Source organism: Felis catus, chromosome B2 (genome assembly GCF_018350175.1).
Source record: "Felis catus isolate Fca126 chromosome B2, F.catus_Fca126_mat1.0, whole genome shotgun sequence".
In the NCBI taxonomy this organism is placed as follows: Eukaryota; Metazoa; Chordata; class Mammalia; order Carnivora; family Felidae; genus Felis; species Felis catus.
The window spans coordinates 87,761,150-87,781,213 of record NC_058372.1 but is presented as its reverse complement, the minus strand read 5'-3'; the positions used below and the strand labels follow the sequence as shown (position 1 = coordinate 87,781,213).

General features: G+C 35.3%; 1 long non-coding RNA gene and 1 other non-coding gene across 7 annotated transcripts in view; both read right to left on the bottom strand.

Annotated features, from left to right (window-relative positions):
* The window catches only part of LOC109499790, a 419,289-nt gene extending 410,805 nt beyond the window's left edge, over window positions 1-8,484 (bottom strand). Inside the window, exon 1 of one of the 6 annotated variants that reach the window (XR_006598084.1) lies at window positions 6,493-8,484. This is a non-coding gene — a long non-coding RNA (uncharacterized LOC109499790). The remainder of the gene's footprint in view (window positions 1-6,492) is intronic. The other 5 variants (XR_006598086.1, XR_006598087.1, XR_006598088.1 and 2 more) reach the window with 5 other exon arrangements.
* LOC111560707 lies at window positions 6,547-6,679 on the bottom strand. Its single transcript, XR_002742701.2, has one exon. It is a non-coding gene; the product is annotated as a small nucleolar RNA SNORA76 (small nucleolar RNA).
* Window positions 8,485-20,064: the final 11,580 nt, after the last annotated feature.

Sequence of the window (20,064 nt, the reverse complement as noted above, 5' to 3'; positions counted from 1 at the left end):
TCTCCAAAAAAGTAACAGTTTCAACAGTAAAAGCAGTGGCTACACCTTCCTTCACTATGAACTATGAGCTCCTCCATCTTCTACACCATCCTTGATTAGCAGGAAAGTTGTTATGTTTCCAAATTTCAATTGATCATAAACACTTTTCCCCTCTTTACATGAGTCCAAAACATACATCCTAACATGTTTTGAGAATTCCTCACACTGAAAAGGGTTCTGAGTATAAGGACCGAACAGTTTTCTTTTCCTAAGACATGAAAAACTAGAAATCTTTATGTTGCAAACACATTTATAACGTCCACTCATTCATTTATTCATTTATTAATAAAGCACTATTTATTGATATTAGAATATCTACAAGATAACCAAGTACATCTTTAAAGTACCATCAAAGAGCATCAAAAATATGAGAAAATTTCTAATGTTTAACATCTTATTCAAAATAGTCACCATGAAAATTATCAAATTTGTATTATAGTGCAAACTTATTTTGTAGTTTCATATATCTTATTTTATTTTATTTTATTTTATTTTATTTTATTTTATTTATTTTTGAGAGAGTGAGACAAAGTGCAAGCCGGGAAGAAGCAGAGAGAGAGGGAGACACAGGATCTGAAGCAGGCTCCGGGCTCTGAACTGTCAGTACAGAGCCCGACACGGGGCTCAAACCCACGAACCGTGAGATCATGACCTGAGGTGAAGTTGATGCTCAACCGAATGAACCACCCAGGCGCCCCACCATATATTTTAAATGGTATTTGGTGAAGGAGAGCTCTACCCTCTTATCAATGTTTAGGGCTTCTAGAGTCTGTCTAGACCTGTAGACGCCATGCCAGGAGGTGGCATAATACTATGAATTAGATAGATGAGGTCCCTGTTCTCAAGAATGTTGTAAAAAAAAAAAAAGTTAATAAATAAAGAGAATTACAGATTGTGATAAATGCCATCAGATAGTAATGGAAGATGAGGAACCTGACTTAGAGGCAGTGGTTATGAAGGCCTCTCTGAAAACAACATTTAAGCTGATAACTAATGGGTGATAATCAACTTTTCTTTCAAAGAGACAGGACAATAGCATCCTAGCAGTTTTAGAAGCCACAGTAAAAGTCCAATGAAAAGAAGGGGCTTGAAATGATCAAGAAAAAATAAATCAGAACAGCATGGTCAGAGTATATTGACTGAGTGAAGAAAGCGTCAAGAGGAATTTGGAGAGGGAGGCAGAAGAACAAATGAGGACCCATGAACTAAATAAAGCAGTGATAAGTAGTTCCAATATTGTTCTAATTGAAATGGAAACTACTGAAACAATTTAGCAGAAAAATCAAAGTGACATGATCTATGATCTTAACAAATCATTCTGGCTACTGAGTGTAGATTTGAGAAATAATACAGATGAAGAGTCCTCAAGTTCTAGTTTGAAAAATTGAGTGGATAATTGTTTCTTAAGAAACAATAAAACTTCTGAGATAAGGAGTCAGAAGGAAGAAGATAAATGAAATAAGGAACAAAATACAAAATTTTCTTTTGGACTAATTAAGTTTGAAAAGTTCATGAAAAGATATCAAGTAGGTAGTTTGAATATAGAAGTCTGGAATTTAAAGATGTCAAAGCTTAAAATATAAATTTGGGAGTCTATAGCATTTACAGTATATTTAAAACTAAAAGTTTGGAGGACATCATCTAGGAAGTAGGGTACAGCTAAAGAAAAGAAAATATGACCCAATCTCAAGGTACTCCATTCAGTAGTAGTTAGGAAAGGAGACTGATTATGAAGATAGGAGAAGAGGCAAGAGAAATGAAGATAAGTGATGAGAGTATTTCAAGAAGAAAAGAGTGGTCAAATGTTGTATGCTTGAAGAAAATAAGAGGTGAGAATTGTCCACTAGGCTTGGCTAATGGACCATGGCTGTCATTGGTATCAGAGACAAGGCATGGTGGAGATAAAAATTGGAAGGAAGATATGGTGTTAGATAATGAATTGTGCATGAGAAAGTGGAGATTGACAGGTTAGGTTTATTCCGTACACTGTGGAAGTGTTATTTCAAAGCAAAATACATTTAAGTGGAACTAAGAACTAAAGACAAATGTTACTGTAAAATATTAAATAATGGCACAAAGCAGAGAGTGCCTCTTTAACACAGCTAAGCTGCCCAGTTCTGTACAGTACTTTAGGTTGATTTTTTAAGGATTAAAAAGTACAATGGGGCACCTGGGTGGCTCAGTTGGTTAAACGTCTGACTTTGGCTCAGGTCACGATCTCAGGGTTTGTGAGTTTGAGACCTGCATCGGGCTCTCTGCTGTCAGTGCAGAGTCTGCTTCAGAACCTCTGTCCCCTTCTTTCTCTGCCCCTCCCTCTCAAAAATAAATTTTAAAAAACATAAAAAAAGGAAATCTTAAAAAAAAATACAAGAGTGAAAAGAGAACTTAAATTCATGTAATTTATTTTCCAGATAACAGCAGTTCTTCATTCAGCTGCTCATTTAAGGATGAATAAGTAAACAAAAAGCACCTATAAACTATTTTTGCAAAAAAAAAATGTTCTGCAACGGAAAGAAGAAAATAAATATAGTGTGACATATATAGATGAAGAATTTATTAAACAATAATATAAAATTTTAGATGATAAGCACTGGGCACTCTCAAAAAAATGAAAATATTTTTAAAAGATGAAAGAAAAGAGACTGAATAAAAACTAAACCGAAGGATCTAAGAAAATACCTTGAAGAAAAAAAATCATGTCATCATAAAATTTAAATATTATTAGAAACAGTCAAATGAAGAATCAACAATGCTAAAAATTGAACCTATGATGTGGAGAACAACCTTGAGAAGAGCACAGGCAAATATAAATTGGAAACATCAATCAGAAAAGGAGAGTATACAATTAAATCCAACAAATATTGAATCTGTGTATCTGAAGAAGAGAATGAAATAGAAAAATATGCTCAACTGCATAACAAGTACAAGGCTGTTGGTAAGTATGGGTTTTCCAATTATACAACAATGCTTTCACCTAAGATTCTTTCCACAAATAAGTTTGTATCCATTTTAAGTAGGCTCCTCATGCAGCATGGAGTCCAAGGCAGGGTTTGAACTCACAACCCTGAGATCAAGACCTGAGCTGAGATCAAGGGTTGGACGCTTAACTGACTGAGCCACCTATCTACCTTGTGGCTGGCTATATTTAGGTAGCAAGAACTGACTGCAGTTTTATAGCTCAGAAAAAAAGGTATTTGTAAAGCAGGTGACCTCTCCCTCTTTTTCAGTTGTCTTAATGGAAAGATAGGATTAATCAAAATTTAAAATTCCAAATTAAAACATAATTGAGCTAGTAACTTCCCTGCCCTATCTTGTCTTTATTGCTGGGTTAATATTTACTGTTGCTTATATCTAAATCTAAGATGATATGGTCTAAAACTAGATATGCTGATAGCCTTTAGTTATTAAGAATATTATGGAAGAAGTAAATAGTAGACTTATTTTGGTTGGATAGTAACTGAAGATGACAGTACAGCCAGAGCTTCAGAGAACGCTTGCAATTCTTTTTCACCACAAAATAGTGGCTGAGAGAAAAAAAAAAAAAATACATGTATGTATTTATAATATATAACAACACACATTTCTCCTATTTAGACAGGCAAAATATGCTAATATATTTGCAAATCTGTTTAAAATGGATATAATTTAGAAACTATGAACCATCAAAACTGACTCAAGAAAAAGTAAATACACCAATAACAATGGAAAAAACAAAGAAAGTTGTCAACCATATCTCAGAAATATATTGGCAAATATTATTATAATTATTCTAAATCTATGAAGGAAAGCTTTCTATTACTTAGGATTTTATAGATCTAGTGTCAAAGCCTTATAAAAATAACTAAACAAATTATATGTAAAGTTTATTTTTTAACATTAGGGTCAAAGTTCTTAATAAAACAATAGCATATAAATATAATTATATATTAAAATATGATTCAAAGTGATTTTTAAAATATTCCGGTATTTCAAAGACTATTTATACATCCTTCAATAGGTCAGAGAATAAAACTATAAGATCACCTCAAAAAAGGTCTAAAATTTATAGGCTAAAATTCAAGATCCATTGTAGAATTAAAAGAAAAAATTAAATGCTATTTAAAAAGCAATATAAGTCATCATTATGCTGAATCTACCAAAACCAGGAATAAGAAAAAAATTATACTTTCATATTACTTTACAAAAAGCTATTAAAGTAATTCAAGATGAACATAAAAACAACAAAATATATAAACATTGGAAATGAGAAGGACAAATTATCATCATTAGCAAATAACATTTTTATCTACCTAAAAAAAAAAAAAAAGAGACCCAAACCTTAAAAAATTAGAGTTCTTTATGATGATAGTAAAACTAACATTTGAAAAACAATTATTTTCTTATATACCAGTCAATGTCAAATATAAAATCTAATATGAAAATCATAATTCCCATTGGCCAAAAATATATAAAGATATCAAATTTCTCAAAATAAATGTAATAAAAAATCTATAGAAATATGTAGAGAAATAACATTAAATTAACTTAGGGAGATAATACAATATAAATGAAAATATAAAGCTCTGTTTTTAAAAAGGCAGAACTATAAACTTGCCAAATGGTAATTCTAATCCAAATTTCAATAGAATCTTTTGGAGGAAACTTGCAAACAAATGTGTATAGTGTTTTATGAAAAATAAATTAGATAAGCAAAGACTGAAAAAAACTATATTTACCTTAACATGTATGAAAATCTAGAGAAATTTAACAATTGAATATAGTGATGTTTATAAAGAAATAAAGCAATGGAAGAGAAAACAAAATTCAAGAAAACTAGAATAATACCCTTAATATTTAGTATCATAGAAAATCAATACCTCAAATCAATATCAATACTTAAAATCTCAGGAAAATGATGCAGTTTTAGAAACTGGACTATAATTTGGGAAAACTGTGAAGTAAATTCATTTTGCTTTGTTTCACAATTTTAACATAGATTTTAATATAGTATTTTAGCCTTAACATTCCACTTTTTAGGAATTCAAGAATCAAAACACATTGTAAGTTCAAAATATATATCTTACTGTTATTAGTAAAAAAAGGAATTAAAATATGTTGACTAAATGTATTACTGTACATAAATATTGACAACAGTTAATGTGATTTTGTAGAACATTTATGCAGTTTCATTCCATTTACATTGAATGAAAAAGGCACGTTTAAAAAAAAGAAATTTTTTTTCTAGCTAGTGTGTTTGAATAATGGTTTTTATTTTTGTGATACACTGGATTTGATATAATTAGCATCTGAGAAAAATAAATAATTATATACTATTACTTGTTTTTAACATAAGCATTCCAACCCAGGATTCACCATTTATGACATACATATGTGATCTTGGGCAAATCAATTAACCTTGGGGAGTCTCAGTTCCTTCAACTAATAGTAAACAAACAAACAAAAAAGGCTAAAATTCAAGTTCCATTCCAGAATTTAAAAAATTAAATGTTATTAATTTTTTATACATGCAATAATACATGTGTAATGTATACTGTGTCATGAGGATTTATTAATAGAAAACACCATTTTATATAATTCTATGGAGAAATATCTGATATGCAAAATGAGATAATTAAAATATGGGGGATATATATAACCTGAAAATGATAATTTTCCTATATTAACCAGACTGTATTAAATTTGGAAAAGAAATCTGTAGTAGGGTACAGAAATGTGGGTGCTTTCAAAAAAGCTTTATGGACTTTTCTGAATTACATCAAGAAAAACTGCAAAGTTCTTTTAAAAAAACCTCAAGTGAACTTAATATCATTTGACATCAATATTAAAATACACACAAGGCATACAATTAAATTTATGTGGATGGGGTTCTTAGGGAAATAAATATATCGCAGTAAGCTTAAAACCTCAAAAAGTTGGAAAAAAAAAAAAAAAACCCTACTACCAGAAAGTCAAGTAATGATAAATTCACATATTTATGTAACAAAAGTTTGGTCCTAATGTCTTGGTTTAATAAGGACACTACTTTATAAACCTTTGCCCACAGACTGCACATTTGTAAGATATACATGTCTTTACCTCTGTCATAATATGTTAAGAAATTGTTTAGGGAAGCGGTTTTCGTTTTTAAAATTTTTTTTTTCAATGTTTATTTATTTTTGGGACAGAGAGAGACAGAGCATGAACGGGGGAGGGGCAGAGAGAGAGGGAGACACAGAATCGGAAGCAGGCTCCAGGCTCTGAGCCATCAGCCCAGAGCCTGACGCGGGGCTCGAACTCACGGACCGCGAGATCGTGACCTGGCTGAAGTCGGACGCTTAACCAACTGAGCCACCCAGGCGCCTCATCATTTTTTAATTGCCTTTATGATTAACTGTGCTTCTTTGATGGAACCAAAATTTTTGAGGGTTGGCACAGACCAAGGATGAGAAGAAATAAATTAGTTGTCAATCTTACCCAAGTGCGCGTCATAGTTACTTTCCCAGTCGCCCGCAGCCACGGCCCGATGCAAGCCGTCTCTCGAGGTTAAAACGGTCGCGGGCGGATGACCCGGCAGCCCCACTTACGCGCAAGCGCGTGCTCTGGCTTTGCAGCCTGACCCCAGGCTCCGCGCGCAGACGCAGTGGGGGCTCAAAGGCAGTGAGGCATCATGGTTACGTTTAGGAGGCATTGAGTACCAATCATTTGCCCTGACATTATATGCTTATAATTTCAATTCTTACAGAATTTTTTTCTAAATTATTTTATATCAGCTTTAAAAAATGTGTATATTGATAAGGTCAGTGAAGCTTAATGAATAAAAATAAGAGTTTTACATCAGAAGGACACTGGCTATTCCTCATTGAGATAGGTGATAATTTCTTTAAACACGAGGAGCCTCATTTGTGAATGGGTAACATATGGGTACTCACCACACATGGTTGTTGGACGAATTAAATACAACGGGCACAGAAGCAGCAGCAGTAAATGTTAAATATTTTTAGTAATATTGGTGATAATTATGTAGCATCCTTTGGTTGTGTAACTATTCCTGAAAAGGTATGGGGTAAATATTCTTCATGTGTAAATTTTGTCAATAACTTAAATGTGAACTCTATAAGGAAAAGACTGCTGTATTCATTAGTCGTTAAACCATGTGTTTCAATTGCAGTTCTTCTTAGCTATATGATAATGGTAAAACTAGCTATCCATTTTCCTGCATTTACTAAGAGTGATATGCATATACAGACAGTCCCCAACTTAGGATGGCTCAACTTATGATATTTTGACGTTAACACTACGTGAAAGCAACATGTAATCAGTAGAAACTGTACTTTGAATTGTGAATTTTGATTTTTTCCCAAGATGGTTAGAATGACCATCATCAAAAAGGGAAGAGATGACAAATGCTGGCAAAAATGTGAAAAAAAGAGAACAGTTGTGTGCTACCGGTGGCATTGTGAACTGGTATAGTTCCTATGGAAAACACTATTAAGTTTCTTCAAAAAATTCAAAATAGAACTGCCATATGATCCAGCAATCCCACTTTTGGGAATATATCTGAAGGAAATGAAAACACCATGTTGATGAGATATATGCACCTCATGTTTGTAGCAGCATTATCCACAGAAGGCAAGCCATGGAAACAACATAAATTTCCAGTAATGGATACATGGATAAAGAAATTGTAGCATAAATAAACAATGGAATATTATTCAGCCATAAAAAGAAGGAAATCTGTGACCAGGCCATTTGTGACAACACGGATAGACCCTTAGGGTATTATGGCTACGTGAAATAAGTTAGACAAAGAAAGACCAATAATATATGATCTCACGTGTGGAATCTAAAAAACAAAACTAAACTGAAAGCCAAGACAAAATAAAACAAACTGATAGAAAAAGAGATGCAGTTTTGTTGTTTCTGGAGGCAGGGGATGAGGGATTGGGGAATTGGATGAAGGTGGTCAAAAGGTGCAAGCTTCTGGTTATAAGATAAATAAGTACTGCAGATATAATGTACAACATGATGACGATAGTTAAAACTACTCTATGGTAGATTTATCTGTGCATTGTTGAGAGAGTAAATCCTAATAGTTGTTTTCACAAGGAAAAAGCTTTTTTTTTTTTTTTTTTGGTATATATATGAGATGATGGATGTTAACTAACTGTGCTAATCGTTTCACAATATACAAGTCATTATGCTATCCACCTTAAACTTATACGGCGTTGCATGTCAATTATATCTCAATAAAACGGGGGAAAAATTAAAAGTATGAAAAATGATCAAATGCACAATAACCAAATAAATGTAAAAAAATGACATTTTGAAATTTCACTATTAAATTGGCAAAAATTAAAATGTACATGATCCACCAATAATTACATGTGAAGACATTATGGCACATTAACATGATGAATTGATATTTGTCCATTAAATTGAGCTAGCACTAAAACATTTGACTGGGAGGGGCGCCTGGGTGGCGCAGTCGGTTAAGCGTCCGACTTCAGCCAGGTTACGATCTCGCGGTCCGGGAGTTCGAGCCCCGTGTCAGGCTCTGGGCTGATGGCTCAGAGCCTGGAGCCTGTTTCCGATTCTGTGTCTCCCTCTCTCTCTGCCCCTCCCCCGTTCATGCTCTGTCTCTCTCTGTCCCAAAAATAAATAAATGTTGAAAAAAAAATTAAAAAAAAAAAAACAAAACATTTGACTGGGAATGATTTCAACTTTCAAGGTGTACTCAGTGAGCAAAACAAGATGCTATCAGGGGTATAGCATACTAATTATTCTGTAAAAGAAAGAGACAAATTTCTATAAACTAAATAAATAGATCTATATTGCTATATTTATGTATGGAGCGTGCATGAGGTGTATAAGTGTGCATTTGTGTGTATTTACAAGTATATATATTTATATATAAGTTTATACAAGTATAAATGTATGTATTGTGAAAGCATTTATATATAGAAACAGTGTGTATATATATATACTGGCTATATACTATATCTGTTCATGATGCAGGTATGGAAATATGGGAAAACTGAATGAAGAGAACAAAGGCTAGAAGAGTTAAAAATAACTGCTCTTTAAAAAAATAATGGCATATAGGCTATAATCATATTTATACAAAATTATAAATATAAGGGAGAACCATAAGAATTTCAAAATTATTTTTTTTAAATCTGCTGACTTACAGGTTGGTGACAATATTTTCAAATGAAAGAAGTAATTTCCCAATTAATGTCATTAATATGGTTCTATTTGGTGGTGAAAAACAAAACAAAACAAAACACGCTTCTACATGTATACACTTGCATGAGTGAAAGAAAGCCACACTAGCCTACTGACAATGCTTATTACAGGGCAGGAGAGGAGGCAGATACAATTGGAAGAGGCCCCATGACCAGGTGAATAACTACATATCATCTTATGTATACTTAGTACAAAGACAATGTATTACATATGTTAAAACCTAGTTTAAAAATTCCCTGAAATTCCCCAACTGACCAATGTTGACATCTCTCTGCCCCTATTCAGCAGGAATAGTTACAGAAGAAAAGACCTTCCAGCCTCAACAACCTTAAAGATTTAAGGGTCCAAATGGTTCTGAGGGGAAAATGATGAGGAGAACAAAGCAAGAGAAATGTAGATAAAATTAAATTTCCTTACAACTTACAGCCCATTGATAAATGCCTGAGGCGAGCAGAGCAGAGTGTGACATTCCTCAAGGCTTCAAGGTTGCCTTAATGTTCATGTTTTGCTAGACTAAAAGGGACCTTAGCTTAACAATAGCCAGACCTCCAGGATCCTGTAAATCTTCTTTAACATTGGAAATCTCTTTAGAGACTTTCATTCTCTCTACCCATCCCCCACAACTTAAAAGTAAATTTTCAATCACTCCTCACAATCACAGTACACCTCATTCAGCCTAAGGATCTCGTCCCTGTGCTTTAATAAAAACACCTATTTGCACCAAACAAAACAAAACAAAACAAAACACCTCTCAATTTCCTCAGATAAGACATAACAAGAGCCTTAAAAATGCTCCTTTCTCATGACACCTGGTGGCTCAGTTGGTTGGGCATCCAACTGCATCTCAGGTCATGATCTCACAGTTCATGGGTTCAAGCCCCATGTCAGGCTCTGAGCCTGGAGTCTGCTTCAGATTCTGTCTCCCTTTCTTTCTACCCCTCCCCTGCTCATGGTATGTCTCTCTCTCTCTCAAAAATGAAGAAACATTAAAAATATATATTTTAAATGCTCCTTTCTCTTAATGTACTAAATTCTCTAGTAAGAATTTTTCTTAAGAATAGTTACATATGCTTTCCAGAATTTATTTACAATATATCTCCCGTAGGATTGTATTTATAGGAGTAAAAAATTTGGACTAACTTTCCTCCAGCAAGAAGGTAACTAAATATGTTACATAAAATTTGATTTACACATACATGTATGTATAAATATATATTTGTATGTATTTGTAAACTATATAATATGTATGCATATTTATATAAAGATATTAAAATCCATGTAGAAATGTTTTAAAGAGAATACGAAATTCTTTGTTCTACATGTTGCAAATACTTTCTCGGTTTGTCATTGCTCTCCATTCTATTTGTGACGCATTTACTATACTTTCAACTATATGAAAAGATATTAGTATGAATTAACAACACCAATTATGAACAATGAGACAGTAAGATACACTTCATGTGATTTTAGCTTTAGATTGATATGTTTATATATTCTATATAATCCTTTATGATGAAACATGTTAAATTCATAAAACTAAAACATTAAAAAATAAAATTTCCAGTTTTATTTTATTTAATATGTGGTATTTATCCAAATAGCTTACACAGAAAAATACTACATTAACTAGAACGACATATGTGAAGACATAAAACAGACTGTCCAGGAAGTCATGTTTCTCAGAATATTGTGACGTGGGATAAAAGATTATATTTATTATTTTTTAGATAGAAAATGGAAATAAGAATTGTTAATAATCTGTACCCTGAACATATTTCTAAAAGTCACTAGTCAATATGTTCTTCTTTTGACGTATCACTACAACATATCACATACAAATGTTAGAATATATATATTTTTATAAATTTTCAGAAATTCTAGATTGTTAGAGACATTTATTACTAAATATTTTTCAATACGCATTCTCTCCAACAAAATTAAACTTACTGTATAGATATCCTATGTAATGATTTAATTTCTTTTGTTTTCATTTTTGGCGGTCTCAAATGCACAATTCTTATAAAATAACCTGAAATGAGAGGGGTTTGGTTTTGTTTTGTTTGGCTGCCCCTTTATATGGCTAGTTTGAAAATATTTCTGAAATGAAACTTTCACTGCAGTCAAGTCACTCCTATTATCTTTCCGTGGTGCCAGCCATGAGGAAAAAAAAAAAATCCACTGCTATTTTAACAATCATATTAAAGAGTAAAAAGACCTTTCCAAAAGGTGAGAGCTTGCCTTTGGTACTGTTAGTTAAATGTCATATTTTCCTCAAGAAATAGGAGGTACCTTTATTAATATAGTTGACTACAGTGGCATCTGCTACTCCCTTCTGAATTTAGAAAACCATGAAGTTTTTCCTATTTCTCATACAGATAATCTGGTTTACGTATTAACTATGGAAGCTGCCCCATTTATTTTTTCTTGGTTCCATTCATTTCAAGCTTAGTTTAACACTGGTTATATTAGTTAGAATTCTTGTGATCAGAAGTGATAGAAACCCAGCTCCAACCAGGTTAAGATAAAAACAGAATTTTATAAAGACATGAGACATCTCACTAAACCCAAAGATAACAATCGCAAGGATTTCAGGAAAAACTCGAATGAGCAGCTTTCTTCTCTATTGCCTTCTGTGGTTCTGCTTCATGTTCTCTCTCACTGTCATTGCTGTTTCACTCTGGTCCACATGCTAGGACGTGTGGTGATACAACTATTCCTAACAGTCCAAACCCCTGGTGAGAGCATGACATTCTTGACCCTACGTTCTAAGCCTCTTGGATAAGGACTCAGTATGACTAGCCAATTGTCCACCCCAGGCCAGTTGACAGAGGTCATATGGTTATAAGTTTGATGCAGCTGCTACACTATGGATGATAGCACTGGGAAAGGCCTAGATGTAGAAAAGTGGAGGTTGATAGTACAACAAAGTAAGAGACATCCATTGCACTAGGGCCCTACCTCGACTATTCTCTATATTAGATTGTTTTTCACCTAAACTATAGAAATTCACTTAGGATCAGATGGAGGTAGAATGCTTTGATTCATGAATATCATGAGGAATCAGTTTTGATTTCTATTAAAAAAAAAAAATGTTGGTCCTAGCAACTTTATTCTTTCTGCAGTGCCAAGTATGTTGTTCCTAGTCAATCCCTCTTTCTTGCTGGTCCCCCTTGGCATGTGGTACAGTTGAAAATAAATCATTATGACAAGTGACATCATCTGAAACTCTTTGGTAAGCCCCAGAGAGAGCATCTTGGGTTCCTTCTCATCATCAAAACCTTTGGCCAAGCCATGTACCTGGTAGAGCTAAGCCAACAGAGTTCACCCCATATATCTTCTGAAGATATATGGGTAATTTATAGCATTACTCACCCATCTATCACATAAATGAAGGTAATTTTGCATCTTATATGTTCTCACACTCCTAACCCAGGAAATGACAACTGTACATTCCTCTAACTGGAAGGATATGATCAAGAAGGATATGATCAAGGATAGGAATCTACTACCACCTATCACCACATAGCCCAGGACATTTGTAGGCTATTCACAAGTTTACTTAGAGGCCCACAGTTACATATTTCCATTCCAATTTTTCTATGTAATGCACTTTTGGCCAAGTAACTTAACCTTTCTGAAACTATCACCTTATCTATAAAAAGATGCTTGTTATAGCTAACTCAGATTGTTGTAGTAAGTATTAAATAGGATAATATGTACAATGCTACAAGCACAGTTTTGTCTTTTTAATAAACATCAGTACTCGTTGCTCTTAACCTAACAACTCTGGAGGACAGAGGCTCTGGGTGGCCTTGAGATGACAGACACAACCAGGCTAACTGGTGGGATTCAGAAAGTCAGCCTCCATGAAGTCCCAGTCTCATGCCTGGATGAGGGAGCACCATCTCTCCTGGCGCGTAGAAGCTCCTGGTTGTCACAGCCTCCCTACACTTCACCCTACACTCCTCCTCGATGCATGTTGGCACCTCTGAGACTAGAAACAACTACAGACTTGAGGTTTGATTGATGTCTTTTAGCTGAGCAGCATACAAATCACCTACTACATAATTAAAAGTGATAAAAATTAGGACAAAAAAAAAAAAAGATCCCAAGAAAGAAAGACAAAAAAGATTGACATGTTATAATGGCAAAAATAAAAATAATTTTTTTTAATTTTTCTGTTTTCAAAACTTACTTCACGTGGTTATATTATTTTCAGGAAGAAAAATAAATTTTATTTATATTTGAAACAAACAGGGAAGCAATAGCAGTTTTAAAGAGTGTTTATCACAAAAGTGTTTATTTTGGTTAAAAAAACATGAAAAAGCCTAAATGCCTATCTACAGAAAATGGATAAAGTACGTTTGGGTATATTCACCAAATAAATTACTATGCACACATTGAAAACGACAATGTGGATTTATAGTCATTGAAATAAGATGAAATTCATGGGGCGCCTAAGTGGCTCAAGTCGGTTAAGCGTCGGACTTTGGCTCAGGTCATAGTCTCATGGTTCGTGGGTTTGAGCCCCACATCCGGCTCTGTGCTGACAGCTCCGAGCCTGGAGCCTGCTTCAGGTTCTGTGTCTCCCTCCCTCTCTGCCCCTCCCCTGCTCACGTTCTGTTTCTGTCTCTCTCTCAAAAATAAATAAACATTTAAAAAATTAAAAAGAGAAAAGAAAGAAGATGAAATCCTTAAAAACAGGTGATGGATCAGTATGACCTAATAAATGAAAAAGTATGTGCTGTATATGGAAAGACTAAAAAATTGTTAACATTCCTATAAATATATGGAATTCAGGATTTTACTTTGTACTCTTGTCTTTATAGTTTTTATATCATCTAAGTACTTCAATATATGTTTGCAATATAATTAAAATCAAATAAAGCTATTAACAATTTGGAAAAAAGTTAATGGTAAATTTTGACCTCGCTTCTGCCTTAATCCTCCCAGAGCTCTTCTTTTCAGTACCATCAAACACAGCCTGGCTGCTGCCTCTCCTTCCATCTCTCTCCACTCCTGACATTGTCTTAATGAGCCTACTCTTAGTTAATCCCCAATACAGATGTTTCAGCCCTTGGTCTCTGAACCCAGATGTTACAGCCAGACATTTCCTGCCTGAGTTTCTGCTTCTGTCTACCTGATGGGGTGCCAGACTCACCAGCCTTCCTGAGCTGCCCCAGGGATGTTCTATTGCAAGGGTGCTGGCCAGAGCCTTCGCCCTGGCACACTCTGTCAGCCTACCTGGCAATGTGCGTTCTGCTTTTATAAGTGTTACAATTACTGGGGCACCCGGGTGGCTCAGTCGGGTAAGCCTCTGACTCTTGGTTTCTGCTCAAGTCATGATCTCATGGTTTGTGGGATCAAGCCTCATGTCAGGCTCTGTCCTAACAGCACAGATTCTCTCTGCTTCAGATTCTCTCCTCTCTCTGCCCCTTCCCCATGCTCGCTCTCTCTCTCTCTCTCTCTCTCTCTCACACACACACACACACACACACAATAAATAAGTAAACTTTCTTTAAAAAGGATTACTATTACTACTAATATCATTATTTTTTGGTTACATGGAATAATTTCTCAAATTTGTCAATAATTTAAATGACATATAATCCTTCTATAACATACCAAAATAGTTTTTGATTTTTTTTAATGTTTATGTATGATTTTGAGAGACAGAGACAGAGAGTGAGCAGGGGAGGGGCAGAGAGAGAGGGAGCACAGAATCCAAAGCAGGCTCCAGGCTCTGAGCTGTTAACACAGTGCCCAACACAGGGCTCAAACCCGTGGACTGCAAGATCATGACCTGAACTGAAGTAGGAGGCTTATCCAACTGAGTCACCCAGGTGCCCCAAAATAGTTTTTTTAAAGTATCCTTTAATATGCCCTAAATTTCAAGAAATAATATTATAATTGAAACACTCCATTCCTTCCTTCCTTCCTATAAAAAGCAACTTTCTCTTGTATTTTTAGAAGGTACATTTATAATATTAAAACCACACTCAGTTTCTTTACTTCAAGTTAAATGATACTCCTGAGAATGAATAACTCTTCATTAATAAGCACTACTGATAATAAAATACACATCATATGGACATACAGTAAAATATATATTTTATAACACAACAATGATTCTGGTTTCTTTCTCTATAGGGCACTCGGCTTTATTATCAGTGTCCCGTAATAGACTCTGCAGCGACAGAGCTCAACCCTGGGCCTTGTTGCTGCTCTTGAGTCTGTTTGGGTAAGTCCACCAAAGATGCCCTAGAGGACTTGTGAGGGACTTGTGAGGATCATTGGTTTTGGGGTGCATTGAACCCCTCTCTGATGTACCTGCCTATAAGGGTGAAAGGCTTTAACTATGCACCCCCTGTCTGGTAAGGCAGCTACCCTTTTCTTCTCTATGAAGCTTTAGTCAATGTGAGGCTGCATTAAAAATTGCTTGTGCCTTATCAAACATTCTTTTCTCTCAGTAAAGTTTCAGTTATCTGGAAGGAAAAAGAAAAATGTCTATCGCCAATTATGGAATTTGAAACTGACCTCTCTTTTGGCATAAAAGGGCTAAAGCTGAAATTTCAAAAATTAGGAAACTTGATGTTAACTTACTGTGCCTTAGGGAAATGAGGAGCAAAATATGACAGGCACAGTTTTGGATGTTTTATATAATTTATTTTACTAAAGTTCCACAGCAAGTCTGTGGGGAAAGCATTACAATACCCATTTCACAGATAAGATCACATACAGGTAAGATGCAAAGATGGTATTTGAATCCCAGGCTGTTTGTTCAAGAATTTATACCCTGTGTAAACACTGTTCTCACTATAACTACATAAACAAATTTGCGGGGCGCCTGGGTGGCTCAGTCAGTTAAGCCTCCGACTTCAGCTCAGGTCACGATCTCAGGGTCCGTGAGTTCGAGCCCGCATCGGGCTCTGTGCTGACTGCTCAGAGCCTGGATCCTGTTTCAGATTCTGTGTCTCCCTCTCTCTCTGCCCCTCCCCCGTTCATGCTCTGTCTCTCTCTGTCTCAAAAATAAATAAAAGTTAAAAAAAAATTAAAAAAAATAAAAAATAAACAAATTTGCTTCTATACTTAATATTTTGAGTGTGTTTTATAATTGACTGAACTTTCATTTATTTGAATTTGACTTGTTCAATCAGTCACCAAATTTTAGGTACTCAGTGGGTGCTCTCATAGGCTAATTGAGGACCAAATTCCATTTGGTAAACACATTACCTGATAACCTCCACCACCATCACCATGATGAGAATGACCATTTTTGAGCACCTACTATGTGCTAGGATTTTATTATGAAATTAGCACACGCTGTTTTATTTAATTTTCACAGTTGTAAACCACAGATTACTACTTGTATCGATCAGGGTTCTCTAAAGAAACAGAACTAATGAGAGGGAAAAAGAAAGAGGGAGCCAGAGAGAGACAGAAAGAGAGAGGGAACGAGTTTTATTTTAAGGCATCGGCTCCCAGGAATGTGGGAGCTAGCTAATCCATAGGACAGACAGGCTGGAAACTCAGCATGATTTCTATGTTATAATCCTGAGGCAGAATTCCTTCTCCAGGAAACTGCAGCGTTTTGCTCTTAAGGCTTTCAAATGGTTGGATGAGACCCACCATCCACATTACCAAGGGAAATGTCCTTTACTTAAAGTCAGCTGATTGTAAATGTTAATCACATATACAAAAGAACCTCCTGGAAACATCTAGACTAATGTTTGACCAAGCATTTGACACCATAGCATAACCAAATTGACACATATAATTAATCACCACACTACCCTTTCTATGAAGCCTCACTTTTCTTGATAGCATACTTTAAACAAGGCCACACTCACCAGTTTATTTCTCACGTAGGCCAGTTGGCTTTAGCATCCTACTACCCACACCCCACCTAATTTCCATCCCTTAAATTCTATCTTGCATCTACATGTTACCTCTAAACATGTCTTTATAAATCACTGCCTGCTTTTTGTCACAAGATCAACTGATTGCTGTGTTACTAACAACTTAGAATAGGCAAAGAGTTCATAGCTTTGACTTTGATTTGTATACCAAAGCCAACACCGTAATCCAAGTCTAGGTCTCCTCTGAACCAGATAATCCAAGCAAAGCAAAATCTATCACCTCCACACAGTTTCCTTAAAGCCATTTGATGTGTGCCAACAGTGAACATTTGCCTTTAGAAAAAGCTTTCATCCACAGCGTTTCATTTAATCCACAAAATGTAGCAGGCATCATTATTTCTCATGTTTTGTAGATAAAGAAATAGAAACCAGTAGGCTAAGTAACTTGCTTGTGCTCAAAGAACTTGTGTATAAGATACGGAAGATCTAGAACGTAATCCATTCACTCAACATATATCACTGAATCTGTCATATTTTAGGCTCTGGGATCTGAACCTAACATACACACTGAACAAAACATACACACCACCTGCCCTTACAGAGTCTAAATGCTAAAACGTGTCGTTAGATACCAAGCCAAAAACTATGTATACATAGGGTGTCAGATGCTAATAAGTGTTAATAAAGAAAAATAAGTCAGGTAGCCATCAGGGTGTATGAGTTGGGGGGGGGGGGAGTGTGAGTTGTGATACAAAATAAGGTGGTCAGGAAGTGCTCATTGAGAAGGTAGCATTTGTTCGAGGTCTGAAAGATATGACTGAGCAAGTCCTGTGGGAATCCTGAGAAAGAAGGTGTCATACAGAAGGGAAGTACTGGTGGAGAAGCTGCCTAATGTGTTTGAGAACCACAGTGGAAGAATTATAGCAGGGTGCTGTCTTAATTCATGCTAATCTGTCATTCCCATTTTCAGATGCCTTTGCTATCAAATTCTATTTGGCAAATCTACATGGAAAGTCAAATATGGTTTACAATATGAAAGCTACAAAATCTACAATCATAATTTTATCCTTCAACATATCTACTAAATTGATACTTCTTATGTGTCATAATAGGAATTTATAGTTCACTTATTAATGGTGCTACAAATTAACTGAAGTGACTGGAAACTAAGCATCGATTCTACTTCTTAGCCAATCCAAAGAGTGATTGTGGTTTTTAAAAATCCTTCTCGGGGCGCCTGGGTGGCTCAGTCAGTTAAGCATCCAACTTCGGCTCAGGTCATGATCTCACGGTCCATGAGTTCGAGCCCCGTGTCGGGCTCTGTGCTGACCGCTCAGAGCCTGGAGCCTGTTTCAGATTCTGTGTCTCCCTCTCTCTCTGACCCTCCCCCATTCATGCTCTGTCTCTCTCTGTCTCAAAAATAAATAAACGTTAAAAAAAAAGAATTAAAAAAAAATAAAAGTCCTTCTCATTTTAGGGAATAATTTAGGCTTGGCAGTGCTTTGTTGAAAATGTATTAAGAATTTTAGAAAACTACTGTCTAAAAAGCCCTTAATAGAAGTTGCTTTTATAATGCAAGGCAAATTTGAACAAAAATTTGCACCTTAAAGCTATAATATTTGACCATAACTATATTACCAGAGTTTCTTGTTTTATAGGCAGGTTTTTCAAAACACACTAATAAATATTAGTGGTGTCTGTGAAAGATGCTTGCTCATATCATCTCACGAGCCTTCTTATATGTTGATCTTTTATCTAAAATCTGTATCCATATAATGCTATTTAAACAATATTAAAGTGGTGTTGATAGAAGAGACTAGTCTTATTGCTTACAGTTAAGTTGAATCTGGGTAATATGTTTTACCAATAAAATCTGTGGTCATTATATATAAGATATACCAATTACCCAGTAAATTCTGCACCTATCGTATCACGCTTACTGCCATCTAAGTCATATAAATATAGCAAATAAATGCTCGGGTTCACAGCAGTTTGTGGCACATTTCTCATACATTTCGTTTTGCTACTATTTCCTTTCAATCCCTCCCCCCAAAGTGGTAAGGTATAAGGTATCCATTTTCTATTTCCTCCTTTTCAATTCAGCCAGATGTCCAAGTACCACGTGTGGAGGAACAGGGATTGCAGTGACAAAAAGCCAACTAACTCCATATGCAGAAGCATTCAAAAAGGAACTTCTTAAATTGGGATTTAAGAAAAGCTGAACTTGTTAAAGTACACTTTAAGATTTTTCTGTATTTTCCAATAAATGCTGTGAAGGAGCTGCTTCAAGCATAGTAACAATCAATAGCAAAAAGAAACTTTTAAAAATCCCATTGGTCCTGCAGCCTCTTGCCAGAGTCCCACACAATAGCAAATACTTAGGAGGAGAATGGCTGCAGTGGAGCAACACTAATACATTTGACACAGCTTCCACCCCGTCATTATGCAGGGGGGTCTGCGTTTATCCCTTTGTACATTGGAGACTCTTTTAACCAGGAATCCCAGGATGAAACGGAACCATTTTCCTCACGGCAAAACAAATCCTTCTCTGGTGAATTTTGTTATTGTTTATCGTAACGCTGTTTTATCAGCGCTAAACTGTATGAACGCTTCAATTAGTTCTTGATGAATGATCCCATAAAAGCATGTAGTTTCATTTCCCCTGCCACCAGATATTTCACTGAGCGTTATTAAATGAAATATAATTGGGATAAGATTCAGGAAACGTGGATAGCTGTAGTGCTCCTCAGTTCAGCCTAAAATGGTTAGTCATCGGTGTTGCTGAATCACATTCGATGCACTGTCCATAGAGATTCCCATCGCTTGATCCTGGGGAGAGCATACAGTCAGTAGATACAGCCTGATGCACAATCTCTGTCCTTTAGTAAGGATAAAGGCCTATGGTAAGGTGCTGAGTTCAGTGTTAGGTCAAAGAGTTGTT